Source organism: Triticum dicoccoides, chromosome 7A, assembly GCF_002162155.2.
Source record: "Triticum dicoccoides isolate Atlit2015 ecotype Zavitan chromosome 7A, WEW_v2.0, whole genome shotgun sequence".
NCBI lineage: Eukaryota > Viridiplantae > Streptophyta > Magnoliopsida > Poales > Poaceae > Triticum > Triticum dicoccoides.
In genome coordinates, this window is record NC_041392.1 from 318516520 (window position 1) to 318540719 (window position 24200).

General features: G+C 43.0%; 1 long non-coding RNA gene across 12 annotated transcripts; it reads left to right on the forward strand.

Annotated features, from left to right (window-relative positions):
* Positions 1-485: 485 nt before the first annotated feature.
* On the forward strand, positions 486-7122 carry LOC119329472. 12 transcript variants are annotated; one of them, XR_005159553.1, is made up of 15 exons: positions 486-974; positions 1104-1208; positions 1282-1350; positions 1461-1582; positions 1910-1977; positions 2079-2157; positions 2323-2413; positions 3035-3185; positions 3310-3421; positions 3827-3893; positions 3966-4015; positions 4093-4153; positions 4948-5106; positions 5934-6018; positions 6799-7122. It is a non-coding gene; the product is annotated as an uncharacterized LOC119329472 (long non-coding RNA). The 12 variants fall into 12 exon arrangements; XR_005159558.1 differs by having other exon boundaries at positions 1282-1328; positions 1910-2045; positions 2156-2233; XR_005159552.1 differs by having other exon boundaries at positions 1282-1328; positions 2079-2233.
* Positions 7123-24200: the final 17078 nt, after the last annotated feature.

Sequence of the window (24200 nt, forward strand, 5' to 3'; positions counted from 1 at the left end):
AAGTTCATAGCATGCATATATCAACTAGAACAACCATGGAAATATTGATTAATATGTAAACAATCCGCTAGGAACATTTTATAGCAAAAGTGGAGCAAAATTGAGACATGCTAGGGCACTTCATAATTGCCAACAAGGGCATGGATGGATAGAACATAACCATATGTCCAAATCATCCTTACTGAAGCAACTCAGAACAAGCATGGATTTCACTGTAGCATCATGATTACATGGCATTTAAAACTATAATGAAGCTAGCCAACTCACCTCCACAAGGCTCCCCCGATTGGAGCTTCGTCGGCCGTTCGATCTGCCTTTCTGACGCGCCTGAGTCGTTGGATCTTCACAACAGTTAAAATCAATTTTCATTTCATGGTGGTTTTTGTTGTCCAATGACTGGTGGGCTCGCGCGTTGGTCGGCTGGGTTGCCCGTTTGCAGGTGCAGGTGATTTTGCCCAATCAGCTCGGCGCGCCCGCACCCAACACCCGCGTCTCGCCCCACTCCCACCCCAGCCGCCAAAGGAACCCTAGCCCTCTTTCTCTTTCCCCTCGATCCCCACGAGCCGCCGCACCCCTCCTCGATCCCCACCATCCTCTTCTCGCCAGTAGCTGCCGGCCGACCTCGTCTCTCCACTCGCCTCCTCCTCTCCTCTATCATGTCGTCGTCGATCCCACCGCCAGCCTTCTCCTCTGCTTGCCTCCTCCTGTCCTCTTCCATGTCACCGTCGATCCAGATTGGACGTAGGTCGTCTTCGCGGTGCGGGTGAGGATGTAGGGGAGGTGTAGGATGCGGACGACAAGGGAAGGAGGAGGCCGGCGAGGAAGGCAAGCAACAGCGGGGAAGGAGAAGGTGAGCGATCCTAGCATGGGGAAGGGGCAGGGTGAGGCCTCGCGCACCTGCCGGCGGCCGGCAGGTCGACTTGTTGCGCCACCGCGTTGTCACCTCCTCTGCACCATGAGAGGCGCCACCCATGGTAGTATCTTCCCTGAGTCTTCCTTCTCTGATTTCTAACTTTATGCTTTGATCTATTGTATTGACATAAATTGTGAGGTCTACTGTTACACCATGGTATGTGTAGTGCTAACGGTTTCCTGCTGGGCAGCTGCAGGCCTGCAACATTTATAGAGGAGGATTGCAGGTGTCGATACAATGGAGCAATTTCTGGCTTTGTAGTTGGAGCATAGCCTCGATTATGCATGATTTTGGGGTAAGTTCCTGGTGGTCCTATCTCGGATCAGTTCCTTTGCTTTCCTGCTAACCTTCTTTTCCTTCTTCATCAGGTTTTGCTCTCTCCCTGTGTGCTACACATTTCTGCTCTCCCCAGTAGGTACAGTTAGTATGAAATAGGAGTAATACATCCTGGACCCAGCTCTCCATTATTAGAATTTGGTTGCTACTTCTTGCTGATCAGTTACAAAGTATTAATTCAAGTAATTTGTTATGTATAATTTGTCAAAAGCAATTGGATGTTAATCTGCTATGGGCAGCGGCGGTGCATCAAGGTGCAAGGCAGCAGCGACATGTTCATAGTATGCTAAAGGGTGAACTCCTACTTTTTCTGATGCTAGCTCATTGCTGCAGGTTAGCTGCCACCTTCTCCCCCATATGTTAGCATTGTGCTTTGCAAACTGAATATTTTAGCATATTGTTTCAACCAAACATGATGTGATATTTTAGACTAACTAAATAACCTCTAGAATTTTGATCCTGATTAGTATATAGACATTGGCCATTGGCCATATTTGTTACAAAAAAAGTGATGTGATATGCATATGCATTTGCAACTCTTGAGCTTTTAAAAAAAGAGTTGACATGTGACCCTCCCTTTGCTACTGTAATATAGAAGTAACGTCAAAAAACTCATGTTGGGTGCCAACTGATGTATCTCATTGCTTACATATATACCAGCCTGCTTACATCTCCCAAGATATCCTCTTGGTCAAGGCAATTGCACATGATGAAGCCACTCATTTTAGGTCAGTCCATGGCATATGTGTCTACTTCCTTTAGATGATTCTTCTATGCGACGGTTGAAAAATATAAGGTTTGTCGTGTGATATTGCTTTCTTTGGTGTAGTGGTATACCACACTCTGAGCAATAGGACCAAAAACAGGAAGATAAATTTTCACAATTCGATACTTCATATTTTCCAGAAGTACGGCCACCTTCTGCACAGTGCCCTTGCATTGGTGTTCTTATCAAATAAGTTTCTTTCCGTAGAATTTGTTCAGGTCTTGTCTCGCTCACACCTCAAAATGCGAGTTTGGGAGCGCGGTGCTGGCATAACTGATATCCCCCTTGATCTTTGTTAAATTTGTAGGATATGCATTGTGCTTAAACATGAGTGCTTGCTCGCCGAACATTGGCCCTCGGATGAATTCGGCGCTTGAATCGAGCTGACGAGCCCCATGGTTGGTTTCTCCTCCTACCTTCAGATCCACTCTTGCTCATTCTCCTTCTGCCCCCATATTTGGCTTCTCCTTTAACTCCAAATCCACTCTTGCTCATTCTCCTCTTGACACATGTGTTGCATTGTCACCTTAGTTCTAGGCAGTGATTACTAGAAAGCATTATCACGTTTGAGTGCATTTTCATACTTTCTGAAGCATTTTAATTTTAATTTTGAGAACTGAGAACAATTTTGTTGCACTTCTTCAGATGATAATTTTATCGGTTATAGTTAGTTAGTTACAATTACTAGAAGTAGCAAAGGTCTGGGTTATATTAGAGCTTGAGTTGGGAGCTATGCCTTTTTACATTCCAGATTATGCAAAGAGATTGCATGTTTTTTTTCTGTTTCGGTTTAGTATATTCCCTTATATGTCCAGTTTGTTTTCCGTAGAACAAAATATAAATGTTCATGTTGTAATGGATGGATATGAATTGATGCCATCGTCATGTCATGTAAATTAATTGCAGAGCAGATCTATATTTTTGTTGGCACTAAAAGTGAAACCGAATTTGGGACCAAAACTTTTCAAATAGCTCTGAATATAAATTGTGACCTTGTCCTGTTTGGGGTGGAGCTGCAGGGGGTGAGAGGCGGATAACAATACGAGAAGGAGCATGCCATGGAGGAGTGCAAGCAGCGGCACTCCTCCGCAATGGGGTATGGCTGCAGGGGAGGGGACGCAGCCAACGACAGGAAGAAGAAGCAGGTCGTCGAGGACTACAAGCAGCAGGGTAAGATGTGTATATTTTCAAACGATCTTGACTGTTTTGCAACATGTATTGCATTTCCAAGGATGATCGTTTTGCTTATTTATTATTTGTTATGTTCTCTGAAGATTATTTTTGGCCCATACAGTTTCCTTTGACTGGAAGTCTGAAACTGAAGATAGGGCATATTGTTTTGGTTCTGAGTGGCCGGAGATATTGTTGCTTGATGTCCCTAGAGCACTCGGACCCTTCCAAGATAGGTGAGCTTGATTTCTCTGAACTCTTGCACCACAGTACATGAAAAGGAATATGTCTGCCTATCAGCACCATTTCTTGAGGAGGATTGTTGTTTCCCCTTTATTTTGGCACACCTTTCATGTGTTGGAGTTTTTCTAGGTAACTTTACATACTAGGCATCAGTGCACTTTTAGATAGTACATTAGCCCCGATGGTGCTATCTTTAATATCTATTTTTGCGCTTTTCAAATTTTCTACTACGCTATTTATCATGTTCAGGGATTATGACTTTACACATGTAATGCTGATTTGAAAACTTCCCTTGATTTGTTCCTCAAATGTTCTGAGAGAGTGTTGCGTATTAGGAAACCTCTTGGATAGTTAAGGTGTTGTGTGAGCTGACTAATATAAAGTTATATTTCCAGCAGAAGATCTTTGGGATTGACGTTCTGATGAGAAAGTAGCATACGGATGGATTGACATGAACTATTCAGTGTAGGTTCAAACAATTCATTCATTCATTGCAGGTTCAGCATGTCTCATTATGTCTTTTTGCTTCATATTCAGGGTCGAACTGCGCTATATTTCTTTCATTGAGGCGAGGGTGATTCCAGTAGGTGAGGTGCATTTTAGACATCCGGATGTCTTGCTATGTTCAGGTGGTACCATGTCTAAATTAAGATTTCCCTTGCAGATTTTGCTTGGCGTACTCGCCTTTTTTATTGAAGTTGGGTGTCCGTCTTCTCTGCGGCAAGGTGAGCTTATCCAATTTACTTTGTTCAATCCAGAGTCAAGATTCATATCCCCTTCACTGTCATTTCATTTGTGAGAATTTATTCCATTGATCCATGTTGTCGGCATCCTGACAATTTATCTTCTTCTGCTGATCACAATTGCTTCTGAACACACCGACCCATCTCATTGAGGAAATTCCCCTGCTCTGCTTAATTAAAATTAATGTGAAATATGTTTCTACCAAAACTAATTACAATTTATTCTTTTTAGTTTCTACTGATTTTCACTATGAAATATTGGGGCCCGAGTAGTTCAGTTCAATTCCCGGTGGATATGGCACACACATGTATCATCGCTATTATCGTAATTGATACCAACACCTTGACTGAATCGCATGGAGTAGACTGCCCTGATAATTCTTGCACAGCTAAGCTATCTGTAACATAGAATAGACTGTGAGCATGCCCTGGGGACCTGTCTAAATAATTCCTGTACACATGGACGCTGGGTATGTTTGTAATCGCCCAAGAAATTAGCAGCTGGAGATTATTTGTTGAAAAATCTAACGGTGTTTCGTTATCATCAGCTGCTATTTCAGTAGTTCTAAAATGTTCTGCAAGATAATGTATAATGAATACATAGCTATGTTCATGTATGTATAGCTTTGCATAATAATGTTTTGTATGGCAAAGTTTCATATGGTTGGAAGGGAAATTAGTAGCTGCACCTTGGTACCTGCAAATAATTTGTTTTACAGTGTCCCTTGATGGTTCTCCACTTCAGACACTAAAGGTACCGATGGTGCTTTGTTTAGGATCTAGGGAGTCAGATTGCGGATTACATGTAGTGGGGAAGTAGAGAGGGGGACGAGGAAGAGGACACCGTCGGTGGCGTGCTATATCTCACTAGGCGACAATGTTGAGAGGGTGCCTGGCATCAAGAACCCGACATGCTTTTCCGAGTGTTCGTTGAGGTGAGCCACCTGGGCCAGTCTATGGGTTGAGGTGGTTTGATAATCCTGGATTGTTCCTCTTTTTCCTGCGTTTTTTCAAGAAATGACTTTATTTATTGGAAAATGGCAATATCGTTTACAAGTATACATGAAACAAACTATTTTTCCTACACCTCTTTGTTCTGTGTAATGGTGCTCTTGGTTGAGTGTGCTGACGAAAGAGATTCCATGCTACAGGCTAGGTAGCTTCTCAGTAACTCTTTGTGATTTACTTGCAATGTTATACTTTGCAAAATTGTTCCTTGCAATCCTAAAATGGTTTCTCAAAACATGGGAAAATTTACATTCTAAAAATTGTAGGCACACTGAGTGAAGCATATATATAAATTCTATTATAACAGAGTTCAGGTATATATATGCGAATTGTTATAATATGATTTTATTAGAATAGAGGTCAGGTACTACCATGACGTAAGGAGGGAGTGACACCAAGTTTTTTATATATTGTGATTTCAGTTTTCATCAATGTCGCTATTATTGTTATTATCTCTTTGTAGCTTCATATAAAATCAGTACTGACATGGTCATTTTACAGTGTAAAAATGGTAGGTGGTAGAATCATAACCTGTGACTGAGTGCCTTAAGAAGTTCTTTTCATTATTGTTAATTAATATAATGTTCAGGGCCAGTTTATATGCGTCGTCGAAAAATATGAGTAAAATCAGTGAATATTTTGCATTGCCTTGGTGTTTGGTGTGTCTATTGCATAATCATTTTTTTTTTGCTTCTCTTTCCAAGCAAGGACCAGGCTGGGAACATATGTTTATAATGAAGTTCTTTCATTGCAGATCTATGCTGTCGCGGCAACACAGGCCAATACACATTCAGGAAATATGTCACCAACTTCCCCAAGGTCCCGCATCGTCTACTCAGGTTAATTCTCGGTCTACAACCTCCAAAACCTGCAATTCTATTTTAAAAAATGCTTAAGCGCCCATTGCTCTAAGCGTCAGCCTATCGTTTTGCTTATGCTTCATGATTTCCTGAACATTGATTTCTATTAAACTTGTTTTTTAAGTTTTCATGCTGATTACTGATTGTGGGAGCTGAATTGTGCTCCGGTGGAAGTGTTAGAGTGTAGCATTTTTGTAAGCAGAATCTATATCCATTCCTATTGGGAACATACCCATGTAGGTTTTTGTAAGAATCTTGTAGGAGCATGCTACTAGGACTTATGTAGATTGGCTATTCTAGACATTGGCATGAGAATGGTCTGCATCCTATATATGGTCTTAGTGCGTCTAAAAAAGTGCGTGTTAAATAACTGTCAGCACAATGGTTTCTAACCAATAGAAAGTTACTCCCGTTGGTATATATGAGGCAATGTCTATTTTTTTTTTAGAATAATGGTTTTATCAATTGGATGATTATCACTTCCATGGTGCGCCTACTTTCAGATATGTAAAATCCAGGACTCTTATGTAATGTGCCTTCAATATCTATTCAACAGTTGAATAGCAACATCAAATCATTCTCTCGAACTTATCATATCATGCTCTCTAACTTCTTGACATTTAATTTCAATTAAACAAATCTTGTTCATAGCGAAAAATATATTTTATAGAAAAGCAGCCCTTTATTCTGTTTATTACCTCTAGCTACTTCTACTGTAGTCCTTGCTTAATACTGATGTTTGTCTTGTGATTGATTCAGGATATTCTGTGCCCCAAGCCCTACAGAATAATGCCCAGTCTAATTTCAGCAGTGGGCATGACAGCCTCAAACTTCTCTCTTCAATATTGAAGAAGCGGCTTACTCAGATCAATGGGCATGCACTTAGAAAAATAGCTAAAGAGTACGAGATATTCCTAGTGTAAATAAAGGGCATGCTGTGCTCATAAGTTAGACAGAAGCAAAATGTTATTTATTATGCTCTTGTTGTATCCTCTGTCATTTTCTTCCACCTACCTTGAATATGTACTTTCCCACCGTCGTACAGAAACTGATGTTATTATTTGTGCATACTCTTTGTCTTAAGTGGGCTTTCTTTTAAAAAAGCATGCCTTTATATTACCCAAATAACATAACAAATTATGCATCCTCAAGTATATATTTTAAGAGATGAGTCTTAATTTTTCATACAAATGGGTTACAAATTGTATGGATTCAAATTGGACTCCGTCATTTGGTGCAACTAATTCTATGCATGCAGAGAAATCCGAGGTAATAGGAAGGGAGAAATCTCACCAGTTTCAGTCGCAGAGTTTCACTAGGTAGCATATGGGCCTTTTGGATACCTGTGCTTCCATATGCGACAGAAGTTATTCTTTTGATGCACATGCAAAATAAAAGTTTTTTTAGAAACACTGCTAAAAGACCCTCCTTAGTAGGTTTATAGATGTTGTAAAAATATTTATTTTCATACATTAAACTCGAAATTCTTAGCGTGTACTAGAAAAAATAAACGTGTTTACAACATGGCATGATTTAAACTTGGGCTTTCTGCTACCAAAATAAAATGTGCATATGCATCCAGTTGTGAACAACAAACACCATTTTTTCTGTTAAGAAAATATATATTTATTGCTACGTGTGCTTGACCACAGCTACTGAACATAGATTTAATTTTAGATAGGGCTTTCTCCTACCGAACTAAGATGTGTATTTACATCGTTTGTCCCTACTAAAGGAAACTAACTAATGCCTTTTTTTATTGCAAGCATTTTGACATCCACAACTAAACCACAATTTTGCATCGCCGAGTTGTGGTTTGTATGCTTAAAATACCTTTTTAACTGAGCTTGAAAATTCTTATATGTAGTGATATTGTACCTAACACTTTGTAAAGAACAAATGGAACACTTTTCAAATAACTCTTAGTCTAAATCGACACCTTGTGCCATTTGACATGATAATCGTAAGTGGTTGCTAAAGAGTTTGAATTGGTAAAGTGGTTGCATCCGCTGTTTCAAGTCTGGACTATTCCTCCATGCTAAAACCTAATTTAATTTTCAAAACACTTCGTGTTTGAAATGGACATTGTGCTATATGGCGTAATGAGCCATTTGTGTTACCATGCGTGCTGAGTAATCCGAAATAATAGGAAAGGAAAAACATCACCAGTTGAGTACGCTTCTCCCGCACAAAGGAGGAACCGAGGAAGAAAAGAAATACACAGGCATGATGGATGCAGGCGCTGCTGCTTCATATTCTACTCCGGACGGGCCACACAAAGAATTGTTCCTGGACCGGGCTAGGTATCCGGACGGCCCACACAAAGAATTGTTCCTGGACCGGGCTAGGTATCCGGACGGCCCACACAAAGAATTGTTCCTGGACTAGGCTAGGTAGCATATGAGCCTTTCAAATACCCATGCCTCCATATGCACAACACAGAGAGGGTTTTTCTTTTCGTGCACATGGAAAATAAAAGTTTAGTGCAAACACTGCTAAGATAATGCATCCTTAATTGGTCTATATAGTATGACTTAACATATAGGCTTTCTACTACCAACATCGAATATGTTCTTGCAAAATGAAACTATTTTCATCGACAACATGTCTTTAGCGGGTCTCTGCGCTATTTGGCGCAACGGGTCAACTAGTACAAATAACAGCAGACCAAGGACTTAGCAAAATCCTAAATCCATGAAATCAGCAATATCACAAAGGCTACTTTGCATGCTTGTTCTAGTCACCAAATTGATCACAAAAATACATGGCAAACACCCCTGTAAAGGTTCGACCGGAGTGGATCTCGCCAGAATACGTCGCGGTGGCCGGAGTCCGAAGCGGAGGAGAAGGGCGGGGAGGCGGCGCTGGTGCGGTGGAGTGGCCCCGGGTCGGTGAGGCGACGCTGGTCGCCGGGCGACGCTGGTGATCGGGTGGTGGCGCGGAGGAGCAGGGAGGCGCGGCGGCGCCGGGGGGAGGAGCGGGCGCGCGGCGGGAGGAGCGGCCGGGCGGCGCGGGCTTCGGGGGCCTGTCGTGGGCTCGGGCGGGCCAGCGGCGGTGGTCGGCGGCGTTGCCACGTAGCGAGCGGAGAGTGGCTGCGGGCGGTGGCGGATCCTGTCCAGCGGTGGCCGGACGTGTCCGGTGGCGGCGGGGGCGATTTGATCTAGGTTTTGACCCGAATTTTGGACGGGGAGGACATATTTATAGGTAGGAGGAGTTTGGAGTGTCCAAATGAGGTGTAGTTTTCGACCACGCGATCGTGATCTGACGGCGAAGGACATGGGAGTGGTTTGGAAGGGTTGTTGGGCCGTTTTGGAGGGGTGTTGGGTTGCAACACACACGAGGCCTTTACGGTTCCCCGGTTAACTGTTGGAGTATCAAACGGACTCCAAATGACACGAAATTTGACAGGCATTCTACCGATGGTGTACCAAGGACACTTGGCAAATCGCGGTCCATTCCAAGAACATTTAACACCCGCTCACGAAAAGAGACCAGAGGGGTGCGCCGGTGCACGTAGGAGTGTCAGATTGCAAAACTGAGAAAATGCTCGGATGCATGAGACAAACACGAATGCAAATGAGATGTACATGATGACATGATATGAAATGCATTACATGAGCAAAATGCAAAATGAAGACAAAACCCAACCACGAAGGGAATCTCCTACCTTAAAGCCGAAAATGGCCGAGTCGGAGTTACAAATATGGTAAGTTACATCCGGGGTATTACAACACTCCACCACTACGAAAGGATCTCGTCTCGAGATCTAGGACTGAAAGAACTCTGGATATTCAGAACGGAGGTGGTCCTCGCGTTCCCAGGTGGCTTCTCGGTCGGAATGATGAGACCACTTCACTTTCAGGAATTTGATAGACTTGTTGCGAGTCTTGCGCTCGGTTTCTTCAAGAATAGCAACGGGATGCTCATGATAAGACATGTCTTCTTGGAGATCAATCTCTTCGAAGTTGATGGTGCGGTCAGGAGTCTTGAAGCACTTGCGAAGCTGTGACACGTGAAACACATCGTGCACATTTGCGAAGTTGGACGGAAGCTCCAGTTGATAGGCAAGATCGCCTCTTTTGCCAATGATCTTGAAAGGACCCACGTATCTAGGGGCAAGCTTCCCTTTGACACCGAAGCGACGGGTACCTTTCATTGGAGCGACGCGGAGGTAGACATGGTCTCCGATCTCGAAAACCAAGTCACGATGCTTGCTATCATAGTAACTCTTCTGGCGCGATTGCGTGGCTTTGAGATTTTCACGAATGACTTTGCACATTTATTCAGCTTTTGTGATTAAGTCATTGCCAAGAAGTTGGCGTTCACCAGTCTCTGACCAATTAAGAGGAGTACAACACTTTCTACCATAGAGAATCTCGAATGGGGCCTTGTCCAAGCTTGCTTGCAAGCTGTTGTTGTAGGAGAACTCGGCATATGGAAGACAATCTTCCCACTTCATACTGAAGGAAATTACACATGCCCTGAGCATATCTTCAAGGATTTGATTGACTCGCTTGACTTGTCCACTAGTTTGAGGATGGAAGGCTGTGCTGAAGCGAATGTTGGTGCCCATGGCCTTCTGGAAGGAATCCCAGAACTTAGAAGTAAAGATGCTTCCACGATCTGAAGATATCAATTGTGGAATGCTGTGCAAGGAGACAATCCTGGAGGTGTACAGCTCTGCCAACTAAGCTGCTGTGATAGATTCTTTGATTGGAAGGAAATGAGCCACTTTAGTAAGCTTGTCGATGACAACAAAGATATCATCATTTCCACGCTTGGACTTGGGAAATCCAGTCATGAAGTCCATCTCAATATGGTCAAACTTCCATTTTGGAATGGCAAGAGGTTGGAGGAGACCAGCTAGCCGTTGGTGTTCTGCTTTCACTCTTCTGCAGACATCACATTCATTCACGAACTGAGCGATTTCTCGCTTCATTCGAGTCCACCAATATGACTGCTTGAGGTCATGGTACATCTTCGTACTTCCAGGATGAATGGATAGAAGGTAATTGTGAGCCTCGTTCATAATGACTATCCTTAGGTTGCCGTTAGGAACCACAATTCGATCCTCGAAGAAAAGAGTATCTTTGTCATCAAGGCGATAGCACTTGTACTTGGGTTGGCTCTTGGCAATCCCATTTTTCACCTTCTTCACCATGGCATCAAGAAGTTGTGCCTCATGAATTTGATCTTCCAAAGTAGGAGAGACTTGGAGATTGGCAAGAAAGCCTTGAGGAACAACTTGGAGATTAAGTTTGTGGAAAGCTTCACAAAGATCCGGTTGGAAGGGCTTGAGAATTAAGTTGTTGCAGTAAGCCTTCCTTCTCAAAGCATCTGCAATGACATTGGCCTTGCCTGGAGTATATTCAATACTCGGATTGTATTCTTGAATCATTTCGACCCAACGAGTCTGTCTGAGGTTGAGGTTGGGTTGAGTGAAGATGTACTTGATGCTCTTATGATCCGTGAAGATGTCCACTTTCCTTCCCAACAAGAGATGTCTCCACGTTAGTAAAGCATGGACAACTGCCGCCAACTAGAGGTCATGAGTGGGGTAGTTCTTTTCATTGGGATTCAACTGGCGAGAGGTATAGGCCACAACTTTCTTCTCTTGCATTAACACAACACCGAGACCTTGCAGGGAGGCATCACAGAAAACTTCGAATGGTTTGGATTCATCAGGAGGAGTCAAAACAGGAGTTGTGACTAACTTCTCTTTGAGGGTGTTTAAAGCAATGTCACATTCAGGCGTCCAGGCATACTTGACATGTTTCTGGAGGAGGTTGGAAAGAGGCTTTGCAATCTTAGAGAAATTCTCAACAAATCTTCGACAATAGCTTGCAAGTCCAAGGAAACTGCGAAGCTGCTTCACATTCTGAGGCGGTTCCCAATTCACAATTGCAGACACCTTCTCTGGATTAACAGCTATGCCCTTGGCGGAGATGATATGGCCAAGGTAGAGAACCTCATCGAGCCAAAACTCACACTTTGAAAACTTCACATAGAACTGATGTTCTCTGAGTTTGTCGAGTACCAATCTCAAATGCTTGGCATGATCCTCCTTGTTTTTGGAAAAGACCAAAATATCATCGAGATACACCAAGACGAAATCATTTGTGTAAGGGTTGAAGATGAAGTTCATCATGCGAGAGAACGTTGGAGGAGCATTGACAAGGCCGAAAGACATGACAGTATATTCATAAGAACCACAACTTGTTCTAAATGTTGTCTTGGGGATATCTTGTTCACGAATGCGAATATGATGATAACCCATACGGAGGTCAAGCTTGGAGAAAACTTGGGCACCTTTAAGTTGCTCGGAAAGCTCATTCATGTTGGGAAGTGGGTACTTGTTCTTTATTGTATTCTTGTTCAATGGGCGGTAGTCGACACAAAGTCGGGCCATGCCATCCTTCTTCTGGACAAAAATAACACCACAACCCCATGGAGATGAACTCGGTCTGATCAGACCCACACGCTCTTGTTCATCGAGCTGTTTCTTCAATTCCTTTGGTCCAAGCTTGTAAGGACGTTTGCAAACAGGTTCCGTGCCAGGCTCAAGATCGATGAAGAATTCAACTGGCCGGCGAGGAGGCATTCCTGGAAGCTCTTCTGGAAAGATGTCTTGATATTCACAAACGACTGGAATCTGAGAGATGGCATTCAATTCGCCCTTCTCATTGAGAGAAAACAACCGAATGGTTTCATCACGAACGGCATAGATGATCACTTCCTTAGAAGAGCGTGTCAATTGAATTTCTCTGGCAGCACAATCAAGCAGAGCCTTGTGCTTAGAAAGCCAGCCCATACCAAGAATTAGATCAATATCCGAATCACCAAGAACAATAGGAGAAGCCAGAAATCTATAGTTGCCCATTTCGATACCGACATTCGGAACCATCATGGTAGATCTCAAACGCTTAGCCGGAGAAACAACTTGCAATGCTTTAGGTAATGCCTTAGTGTCAAAGTTGTGCTCCGATGCAAATGGGAATGACATGAAAGAATGCGATGCACTAGTATAAAAAAGAACTTTAGCAGGAATGGAGTTAACTGGAAGGTTACCCATGATCACTTCTGAAGAATCCTCTGCTTGAGCTGTGTTCATCATGTTGACCTTAGCATGCTTGGGATTATGCTTGACCACTGCACTGCAGTCAGATCTCACAGGAGGAGGAGGCGGAAGGCGCCTTTGGTTGAAGCATTTGTTTGCATAGTGCCCTTTCTGCTGACACTTGTTGCAAGTAACCTCTGAGAGCGGACGGTAATAAGGAGCACTTGACCTTGGAGCATGAGACGGAGCTTTGTTCTGATAGCCTAGGTTGGGTGGGTGGGAAGATCCATTTCGACCTTTACTCTTCTGCTGGTAAGGCTGAAGGAACAAAGGAGGAGGAGGCAACCAGAACTTCTGTTGCTTAGCTGCCACTTGAGTTGAAGAAGAGGATTGAGCTGTATCCCTGACTCTCTTCTTAGAAGCATCACACTTGAGCTGAGCAGCTTCTTGCTTTAGTGCCATGTTGTAGAATTCATCATACTTGGTCAGCTCAAAAAGCACGAGAGCTAATTGCAGATCTTCTCTGAGGCCACCTCTAAATTGATAAATCATGCTCTTTTCATCAGGGACATCTTGTTTAGCGAAGCGAGCGAGCCTCTGAAATAGGATATTGCATTGGTAAACAGACATGCTGCCTTGCTTAAGATTGCGAAACTCCTCATGCTTACTCTCAGCAACACTTTATGGAATGTGGTGAGCTTTGAAGTCTCGGCGGAAATCATCCCAGGTAATCACACGACCTCCTCTGGAATCTTTGTATTGTTGATACCACTCAGCAGCTTGGTCTTTGAGTTGGAATGAAGCAAACTTGACAAAGTCCTCAGGCCTGACATTGCTACACTCAAAATGTTTGTAGATATCCACGAGCCAGTCGTCGGTGTTTGTGGCCTCAACACAGTTACTGAAGGACTTTGGCTGATTTGCGAGGAACTGATTGAGGGTAGAAAACTGAGGCTGATTGTTGCCTTGGCCTTGATTTCCTTGGTTGCGCTCTTGCAAGAGTTGCAAAAGCATCTGAGTGTTGGCGTTGGTGGCGGCCATGATAGCTTGCCATGTCTCCGAAAGTGGAGGTGGTGGCGGAGGGTTCGACTGTTCCCCATCATTGCGGTCTGGATTCTGACGCGTTGGAGGAGCCATCCTGAAGAGGTTGACATCCGTTAGCATCTTGAAAGACATATATTCAAGCTGAATCAATGGATCGAAATTGCAACATATATCCTTAACATTCGAACAAGAATGAACGAATGAATTCCAAAGTAAATCATCACACTTCCATAGGGTTGAGAAGCCACTTAGATAAAGGTAGATGAATAAATCGACAAGGTACGAATATGAACAAATAATTGGTAAGGATTACCCAATCACAAACTAAGTATCTACGGGAAGAAATACTAGAGCTACATGAATTCCCACCTATAAAACTCCCAAAACTTTCTGGTTATGCAATCAGGTGTTGGGGATATAGGGAAGCATAATATCTCACCCAAAACTAGCAAATCCTACATCCAGTTGTATCCATCCTTCAACACATAACCAAGAAACCTTCGGAAATCATTTACCTCAACCTTCGAAAAGCATCCGTTATACGAGTTATGGCAATACTCCCGAACTCCCGCTCCAGTACTGGGTGGCATCGAGGTTATCTCACTAACAACTGCATAAAGGAGATTTTTGATGGCGGTGAACTCATGTATTCCATAACAACAACGATAAAATTGTGACGACAACACCTTGGAGCTCAACTCCCCGTGACACTGCCACAACCCCTAAATGTCAGGAGGCACCAAGAACAATGTTCTCATCACAAAACCATCGAAATGATTCCAAGATACCCGTGTGATCCTAAAAAAATTAGTGAAATTTGAGGAGAGAAGAGTCAAAACTCTACGTCAGGAGGCCTCACAAGAGGGACGAAGGGACTGAGGAGTAAAGAGAATCCTACTCTCCGATAAATATAATCCTAAGACTCAAAACATTTTGTTCTAGACTCAACAACGTCAGCGATTCGATCAAGCAGGGGGCTCCTAAGTCGGGGAAGGCTCTGATTACCAACTTGTAACACCCACAATGCAGCTATATCTCCCACGTGTCGGGGCACGACTTAGAGGCATAACCGCATGGTAGGCATGTCGCAAGAGGGGTAATCTTTACACATCCCATGTACTGAATAAGAAAGGGCTAAAAGAGTTGGCTTACAATCGCCACTTCACACAATACATAAATATATAATACATCATCCAAGACTACGGAACCAAAATAAAGAAAGACAACCCCAAATGCTAGATCCCCAATCGCCCCAACTGGGCTCCTCTACTGATCATCCAGAAAAGACACATAGTAACGGCCCGAATCCTCGTCGAACTCCCACTTGAGTTCGGTAGCATCCCCTGCACTGGCATCATCGACACCTGCATCTGTTTGGAAGTATCTGTGAGTCACGGGGACTCAGCAATCTCACACCCTTGCGATCAAGACTATTTAAGCTTAAAAGTAGGAAAGGGTAGTGAGGTGGAGCTGCAACAAGCACTAGCATATAGGGTGGCTAACTTACGCAAAAGAGAGCGAGAAGAGAAACAAAGCACGGTCGAGAAACTAATAGTGATCAAGAAGTGATCCTGAAGCTACTTACGTTCAAGCATAACACGATGTTGGGGAACATAGTAATTTCAAAAAAAATCCTACGCACACGCAAGATCATGGTGATGCATAGCAACGAGAGGGGAGAGTGTGATCTACGTACCCTTGTAGACCGACAGCGGAAGCGTTAGCACAACGCAGTTGATGTAGTCGTACGTCTTCACGGCCCGACCAATCAAGCACCGAAACTACGACACCTCCGAGTTCTAGCACACGTTCAGCTCGATGACGATCCCCGAACTCCGATCCAGCAAAGTGTCAGGGAAGAGTTCCGTCAGCACGACGGCGTGGTGACGATCTTGATGTACTACCATCGCAGGGCTTCGCCTAAGCACCGCTACAATATTATCAAGGATTATGGTGGAAGGGGGCACCGCACACGGCTAAGAATATGATCACGTTGATCAACTTGTGTCTAGAGGTGCCCCCCTGCCCCCGTATATAAAGGAGCAAGGGAGGAGGAGGCCGGCCCTAGGAGGGGGCGCGCCAAGTGTGGAGTCCTACTAGGACTCCCTAGTCCTAGTAGGATTCCACCTCCCATATGGAATAGGAAAAGGAGAAGGGAAAAGGAGAAGGAAGGAAGGGAGCGCCCCCTTCCCTAGTCCAATTCGGACCAGACCAAGGGGAGGGGTGCGGCCACCCTTGAGGCCCTTTTTCTTCTTTCCCGTATGGCCCAATAAGGCCCAATACGTATTCCGTAACTCTCCGGTACTCCGAAAAATACCCGAATCACTCGGAACCTTTCCGATGTCCGAATATAGTCGTCCAATATATCGATCTCGTCTCGACCATTTTGAGACTCCTCGTCATGTCCCCGATCTCATCCGGGACTCCGAACTCCTTCGGTACATCAAAACTCATAAACTCATAATATAACTATCATTGAAACCTTAAGCGTGCGGACCCTACGGGTTCGAGAACAATGTAGACATGACCGAGACACGTCTCCAGTCAATAACCAATAGCGGAACCTGGATGCTCATATTGGCTCCCACATATTCTACGAAGATCTTTATCGGTCAGACCGCATAACAACATACATTGTTCCCTTTGTCATCGGTATGTTACTTGCCCGAGATTCGATCGTCGGTATCTTAATACCTAGTTCAATCTCGTTACCGGCAAGTCTTTTTACTCATTCCGTAATACATCATCTCACAACTAACTCATTAGTTGCAATGCTTGCAAGGCTTATGTGATGTGCATTACCGAGAGGGCCCAGAGATACCTCTCCGACAATCGGAGTGACAAATCCTAATCTCGAAATACGCCAACCCAACATGTACCTTTGGAGACACCTGTAGAGCTCCTTTATAATCACCGAGTTACGTTGTGACGTTTGGTAGCACACAAAGTGTTCCTCCGGCAAACGGGAGTTGCATAATCTCATAGTCATAGGAACATGTATAAGTCACGAAGAAAGCAATAGCAACATACTAAACGATCGGGTGCTAAGATAATGGAATGGGTCATGTCAATCACATCATTCTCCTAATGATGTGATCCTGTTAATCAAATAACAACTCTTTTGTTTATGGTTAGGAAACATAACCATCTTTGATTAACGAGCTAGTCAAGTAGAGGCATACTAGTGACACTCTGTTTGTCTATGTATTCACACATGTATTATGTTTCCGGTTAATACAATTCTAGCATGAATAATAAACATTTATCATGATATAAGGAAATAAATAATAACTTTATTATTGCCTCTAGGGCATATTTCCTTCAGTCTCCCACTTGCACTAGAGTCAATAATCTAGTTCACATCGCCATGTGATTCAACACTAAGAGTTCACATCACCATGTGATTAACACCCATAGTTCACATCGTCATGTGACCTATACCCAAAGGGTTTACTAGAGTCAATAATCTAGTTCACATCATCTATGTGATTAACACCCAAAGAGTACTAAGGTGTGATCATGTTTTGCTTATGAGATAATTTTAGTCAACGAGTCTGTCACATACAGATCCGTAAGTATTTTGCGAATTCTATGTCTACAATGCTTTGCACGGAGCTACTCTAGCTAATTGCTCCCACTTTCAATATGTATCTAGATCGAGACTTAGAGTCATCCAGATCTGTGTCAAAACTTGCATTGACATAACTTTTTACGACGAACCTTTTGTCACCTCCATAATCGAGAAATATTTCCTTATTCCACTAAGGATAATTTTGACCAATGTCCAGTGATCTACTCTTAGATCACTATTGTACTCCCTTGCTTAACACAGTGTAGGGTATACAATAGATCTGGTACACATCATGGCATATTTTATAGAACCTATGGCTGAGGCATAGGGAATGACTTTCATTCTCTTTCTATCTTCTGCCGTGGTCGGGCTTTGAGTCTTACTCAATTTCATACCTTGTAACACAGCCAAGAACTCTTTCTTTGACTGTTCCATTTTTGAACTACTTCAAAATATTGTCAAGGTATGTACTCATTGAAAAAACTTATCAAGCGTCTTGATCTATTTCTATAGATTTTGATGCTTAATATGTAAGCAGCTTCACCGAGGTCTTTCTTTGAAAAACTTCTTTAAAAACACTCCTTTATGCTTTGCAGAATAATTCTACATTATTTCCGATCAACAATATGTCATTCACATATACTTATCAGAAATGCTGTAGTGCTCCCACTCACTTTCTTGTAAATACAGGCTTCACCGCAAGTTTGTATAAAACTATATGCTTTGATCATACTATCAAAGCATTTATTCCAACTCCGAGAGGCTTGCACCAGTCCATAAATGGATCGCTGGAGCTTGCACACTTTGTTAGCTCCTTTTGGATCAACAAAACCTTCTGGCTGCATCATATACAACTCTTCTTCCAGAAATCCATTCAGGAATGCAGTTTTGACATCCATTTGCTGGATTTCATAAAATGCGGCAATTGCTAACATGATTCGGACAGACTTAAGCATAGATACGAGTGAGAAACTCTCATCATAGTCAACACCTTGAACTTGTCGAAAACCTTTTTGCGACAATTCTAGCTTTGTAGATAGTAACACTACTATCAGCGTCCGTCTTCCTCTTGAAGATCCATTTAATCTCAATGGCTTGCCGATCATTGGGCAAGTCAATCAAAGTCCATACTTTGTTCCCATACATGGATCTCATCTCAGATTTCATGGCCTCAAGCCATTTCGCAGAATCTAGGCTCATCATCGCTTCCTCATAGTTCGCAAGTTCGTCATGGTCTAGTAACATGACTTCCAGAACATGATTACCGTACCACTTTGGTGCGGATCTCACTCTGGTTTACCTACGAGATTCGGTATTAACTTGATCTGAAGTTACATGATCATCATCATTAGTCTTCCTCACTAATTGGTGTAGTATTCACAGGAACATATTTCTTGTAATGAACTACTTTTCAATAAGGGAGAAGGTACAATTACCTTATCAAGTTCTACTTTCCTCCCACTCACTTCTTTCAAGAGAAACTCATTCTCTAGAAAGGACCCATTCTTAGCAACGAATGTCTTGCCTTCGGATCTGTGATACAAGGTGTACCCAATAGTCTCCTTTGGGTATCCTATGAAGACATATTTCTCCGATTTGGGTTTGAGCTTATCAGGATGAAACTTTTTCATATAAGCATCACAATCCCGAACTTTAAGAAACGACAACTTTGGTTTCTTGCCAAACCAAAGTTCAGATTGTGTCGTCTCAATGGACTTAGATGGTGCCCTTTTAAACGTGAATGCAGCTGTCTTTAATGCATAACCCCAAAACGATAGTGGTAGATCGGTAAGAGACATCATAGATCGCACCATATCTAATAAAGTATGGTTATGATGTTCAGACACACCATTATGCTGTGGTGTTCCAGGTGGCGTGAGTAGTGAAACTATTTCACATTGTTTTAACTGAAGGCCAGACTCGTAACTCAAATATTTTACCTCTGCGATCATATCGTAGAAACTTTTATTTTCTTGTTACGATGATTCTCCACTTCACTCTGAAATTCTTTGAACTTTTCAAATATTTCAGACTTGTGTTTCATTAAGTAGATATACCCATATCTGCTCAAATCATCTGTGAAGGTCAGAAAATAATGATACCCGCCACGAGCCTTAACACTCATCGGATCTCATACATCAGTATGTATTATTTCCAATAAGTCAGTTGCTCGCTCCATAGTTCCGGAGAACGGCGTTTTAGTCATCTTGCCCATGAGGCATGGTTCGCAAGCATCAACTGATTCGTAATCAAGTGATTCCAAAAACCCATTAGCATGGAGTTTCTTCATGCGCTTTACACCAATATGACCTAAACGGCAGTGCCACAAATAAGTTGCACTATCATTATTAACTTTGCATCTTTTGGTTTCAATATTATGATTATGTGTATCACTACGATCGAGATCCAACGAACTATTTTCATTGGGTGTGTAACCATATAAGGTTTTATTCATGTAAACAGAACAACAATTTATTCTCTTACTTAAATGAATAACCGTATTACAAAAACATGATCATATCATATTCATGCTCAACGCAAACACCAAATAACACTTATTCAGGTTCAACACTAATCCGGAAAGTATAGGGAGTGTGCGATGATGATCATATCAATCTTGGAACCACTTCCAACACACATCGTCACTTCACCCTTAACTAGTCTCTGTTTATTCTGCAACTCCCGTTTCGAGTTACTAATCTTAGCAACTGTACTAGTACCAAATACTGAGGGGTTGCTATAAACACTAGTAAAGTACACATCAATAACATGTATATCAAATATACTTATGTTCACTTTGCCATCCTTCTTATCTGCCAATCACTTGGAGTAGTTCCGCTTCCAGTGACCAGTCCCTTTGCAGTAGAAACACTTAGTCTCAGGCTTAGGACCAGACTTGGGCTTCTTCACTTGAGCAGCAACTTGCTTGCTGTTCTTCTTGAAGTTCCCCTTCTTCCCTCTGCCCTTTTCTTGAAACTAGTGGTCTTGTCTACCATCAACACTTGATGTTTTTCTCGATTTCTACCTTCGTCAATTTCCGCATTACGAAGAGCTTGGGAATCGTTTCCGTTATCCCTTGCATATCATAGTTCATCACGAAGTTCTACTAACTTGGTGATGGTGACTAGAGAATTCTATCAATCACTATCTTATCTGGAAGATTAACTCCCACTTGATTCAAGCGATTGTAGTATTCAGACAATCTGAGCACATGCTCACTAGTTGAGCGATTCTCCTCCATCTTTTAGCTATAGAACTTGTTGGAGACTTCATATCTCTCAACTCGGGTATTTTCTTGAAATATTAACTTCAACTCCTGGAACATCTCATATGCACCATGACATTCAAAACGTCTTTGAAGTCCCGATTCTAAGCCATTAAGCATGGTGCACTAAACTATCAAGTAGTCATCATATTGAGCTAGCCAAACATTCATAACGTCTGCATCTGCTCCTGCAATAGGTCTGCAACCTAGCGGTGCATCAAGGACATAATTCTTCTGTGCAGCAATGAGGATAAACCTCAGATCACGGATCCAATCCGCATCATTGCTACTAGCATCTTTCAACACAATTTTCTCTAGGAACATACCAAAATAAACACAAGGAAGCAACAACGCGAGCTATTGATCTACAACATAATTTGCAAAATACTACCAGGACTAAGTTCATGATAAATTTAAGTTCAATTAATCATATTACTTAAGAACTCCCACTTAGATAGACATCCCTCTAATCCTCTAAGTGATTACGTGATCCAAATCAACTAAACCATGTCCGATCATCACATGAGATGGAGTAGTTTCATTGGTGAACATCGCTATGTTGATCATATCTGCTATATGATTCACGCTCGACCTTTCGGTATCCGTGTTCCGAGGCCATATATGTATATGCTTGGCTCGTCAAGTATAACCTGAGTATTCTGCGTGTGCAACTGTTTTGCACCCGTTGTATTTGAACGTAGAGCCTATCACACCCGATCATCACGTGGTGTCTCAGCACGAAGAACTTTCGCAACGGTGCATACTCAGGGAGAACACTTCTTGATAATTAGTGAGAGATCATCTTATAATGCTACCGTCAATCAAAGCAAGATAAGATGCATAAAAGATAAACATCACATGCAATCAATATAAGTGATATGATATGGCCATCATCATCTTGTACTTGTGATCTCCATCTTCGAAGCACCGTCGTGATCACCATCGTCACTGGCGCGACACCTTGATCTCCATCGTAGCATCATTGTCGTCTTGCCAATCTTATGCTTCCACGACTATTGCTATCGCTTAGTGATAAAGTAGAGCATTACAGCGCGATTGCATTACATACAATAAAGCGACAACCATATGGCTCCTGCCAGTTGCCGATAACTCGGTTACAAAACATGATCATCTCATACAATAAAATTTAGCATCATGTCTTGACCATATCACATCACAACATGCCCTGCAAAAACAAGTTAGACGTCCTCTACTTTGTTGTTGCAAGTTTTACGTGGCTGCTACGGGCTTAAGCAAGAACCAATCTTACCTACGCATCAAAACCACAATGATAGTTTGTCAAGTTGGTGCTGTTTCAACCTTCGCAAGGACCGGGCGTAGCCACACTCGGTTCAACTAAAGTTGGAGAAACTATCACCCGCTAGCCACCTTTGTGCAAAGCACGTCGGGAGAACCGGTCTCGCGTAAGCGTACGCGTAATGTCGGTCCGGGCCGCTTCGTCCAACAATACCACCGAACCAAAGTATGACATGCTGGTAAGAAGTATGACTTATATCGCCCACAACTCACTTGTGTTCTACTCGTGCATATAACATCAACACATAAAACCAGGCTCGGATGCCACTGTTGGGGAACGTAGTAATTTCAAAAAATTTCCTACGCACACGCAAGATCATGGTGATGCATAGCAACGAGAGGGGAGAGTGTGATCTACGTACCCTTGTAGACTGACAGCGGAAGCGTTAGCACAACACAGTTGATGTAGTCGTACGTCTTCACGGCCCGACCGATCAAGCACCGAAACTACGGCACCTCCGAGTTCTAGCACATGTTCAGCTCGATGACGATCCCCGGACTCCGATCCAGCAAAGTGTCGGGGAAGAGTTCCGTCAGCACGATGGCGTGGTGACGATCTTGATGTACTACCGTCGCAGGGCTTCGCCTAAGCACCGCTACAATATTATCGAGGATTATGGTGGAAGGGGGCACCGCACACGGCTAAGAATATGATCACATGGATCAACTTGTGTCTAGAGGTGCCCTCCTGCCCCTGTATATAAAGGAGCAAGGGAGGAAGAGGCCGGCCCTAGGAGGGGGCGCGCCAAGTGTGGAGTCCTACTAGGACTCCCTAGTCCTAGTAGGATTCCACCTCCCATATGGAATAGGAAAAGGAGAAGGGAAAAGGAGAAGGAAGGAAGGGGGCGCCCCCTTCCCTAGTCCAATTCGGACCAGACCAAGGGGAGGGGTGCGGCCACCCTTGAGGCCCTTTTTCTTCTTTCCCGTATGGCCCAATAAGGCCCAATACGTATTCCCGTAACTCGCCGGTACTCCGAAAAATACCCGAATCACTCGGAACCTTTCCGATGTCCGAATATAGTCGTCCAATATATCGATCTTTACGTCTCGACCATTTCAAGACTCCTCGTCATGCCCCTGATCTCATACGGGACTCCGAACTCCTTCGGTACATCAAAACTCATAAACTCATAATACAACTGTCATTGAAACCTTAAGCGTGCGGATCCTACGGGTTTGAGAACAATGTAGACATGACCGAGATATGTCTCCAGTCAATAACCAATAGCGGAACCTGGATGCTCATATTGGCTCCCACATATTCTACGAAGATCTTTATCGGTCAGACCGCATAACAACATACATTGTTCCCTTTGTCATCGGTATGTTACTTGCCCGAGATTCGATCGTGGTATCTTAATACCTAGTTCAATCTCGTTACCGGCAAGTCTCTTTACTCGTTCCGTAATACATCATCTCACAACTAACTCATTAGTTGCAATGCTTGCAAGGCTTATGTGATGTGCATTACCGAGAGGGCCCAGAGATACCTCTCCGACAATCGGAATGACAAATCCTAATCTCGAAATACGCCAACCCAACATGTACCTTTGGAGACACCTGTAGAGCTCCTTTATAATCACCGAGTTACGTTGTGACGTTTGGTAGCACACAAAGTGTTCCTCCGGCAAACGGGAGTTGCATAATCTCATAGTCATAGGAACATGTATAAGTCATGAAGAAAGTAATAGCAACATACTAAATGATCGGGTGCTAAGCTAATGGAATGGGTCATGTCAATCACATCATTCTCCTAATGATGTGATCCCGTTAATCAAATAACAACTCTTTTGTTTATGGTTAGGAAACATAACCATCTTTGATTAATGAGCTAGTCAAGTAGAGGCATACTAGTGACACTCTGTTTGTCTATGTATTCACACATGTATTATGTTTCTGGTTAATAC